Below are 1,248 nucleotides of genomic sequence, written 5' to 3' on the forward strand. Positions count from 1 at the left end.
ATTTTTAAAATTATATTTTCTAAGGACTATCACCGCTTTAAGCTTGTTTTTTTACAAAATGTTTTTTTTTTTATTCAAAATAAACTAAATTTTACCCCCTACTGTACAAAACGTGTACTGCGTAATCAAATGAAATCTGTTTAAAATCACAAATATTATTTGCCAAACAATAGTGAAATATGAATACATAGCTTCCGTTGTCTGGCATATTTCAATTTCACTGAAAATAATGAAATAATATTTAATATATTTGTGTGTGTGTGTTTCACTTTGGTTATTTTTTGGCGACACTTTCTTTGTCTGGCAAATGCAATATTTCAAATAATTTGGAAGATGTCAATTGACAAAGAAAACAATCGATAAAATTATGACACACCAAGTGGTCTCCCCTTTTTTGTGTGGTTAATTTTGATTTAGCCATAGGTGTGGGTAAAAAGATCGAAAAAACTGAATGTTCATTTGAAATTTCATTAATTTATTATATAATTTTATTAACTATTATAATATCTAAATTATTAACAATAAAAAATTAGTAAATTAACCAAAAATTTGCATATACATACAGCGTCTTCGATCCTGCCAGGAGTCGAACCTGGAATCTTCTGATCCGTAGTCAGACGCGTTATCCATTGCGCCACAGGACCGGCTGCCAAACTTTTGTCACTTTGCAAATTTCTGTTCGCACAATTGAGAGCGTGGATTTGTTTGTTTCGCATTGTTGGTTCTCATTGTGAAATAAGCAAACACAAAGAAAGCGAAGACCATACAGTTTTATATACATACATACATCCATCGGTCTGCCTGTCTACAACAAAACAATTGAACTCAAAGCTTTTATGAGGGTTGTATAGCACACTTAAGTAAAAGTTGGGCCGATTGTACTCGCTACCGAATATGTTTGAATATTTAGTTTCGTCGCGTATTTTAAATTAAGGGTTGTTACATATGGACATTTCCGGGCAAAAGGTAAACCAAAGTCGAAGAATTTGTTTCTTTAAATGTGCTTAAATACGTAGAGTAACGGCAAAATTACAAAAAAAAATTACAATATTCAGAACAGCCCTTCTAATTACTTGTCCATATTCCCATATTCGAACATGTGTTGTGATGTTCGGCTTTCAATTGCGTCCTATAGATCGACTCAAAAAAAAAAAAAACAAAAAAACACACAACACATTAAGTTTTCTGAATACGTAAGCTCCTGTAAATATTTACGTGTAACTCCCACATCCGAGTACATACGGCAGT

The 1,248-nt window shown here is 32.2% G+C and overlaps 1 non-coding gene across 1 annotated transcript; it reads right to left on the reverse strand.

Moving 5' to 3' along the window:
* Positions 1-571: 571 nt before the first annotated feature.
* Positions 572-644, reverse strand: Trnar-acg (transfer RNA arginine (anticodon ACG)). The gene has a single exon. It is a non-coding gene; the product is annotated as a tRNA-Arg (tRNA).
* Positions 645-1,248: the final 604 nt, after the last annotated feature.

This window comes from Musca vetustissima, unplaced genomic scaffold (genome assembly GCF_032173495.1).
Source record: "Musca vetustissima isolate MV318-11 ecotype Yass unplaced genomic scaffold, APGP_CSIRO_Mvet_v1 utg399708, whole genome shotgun sequence".
Lineage (NCBI taxonomy): Eukaryota > Metazoa > Arthropoda > Insecta > Diptera > Muscidae > Musca > Musca vetustissima.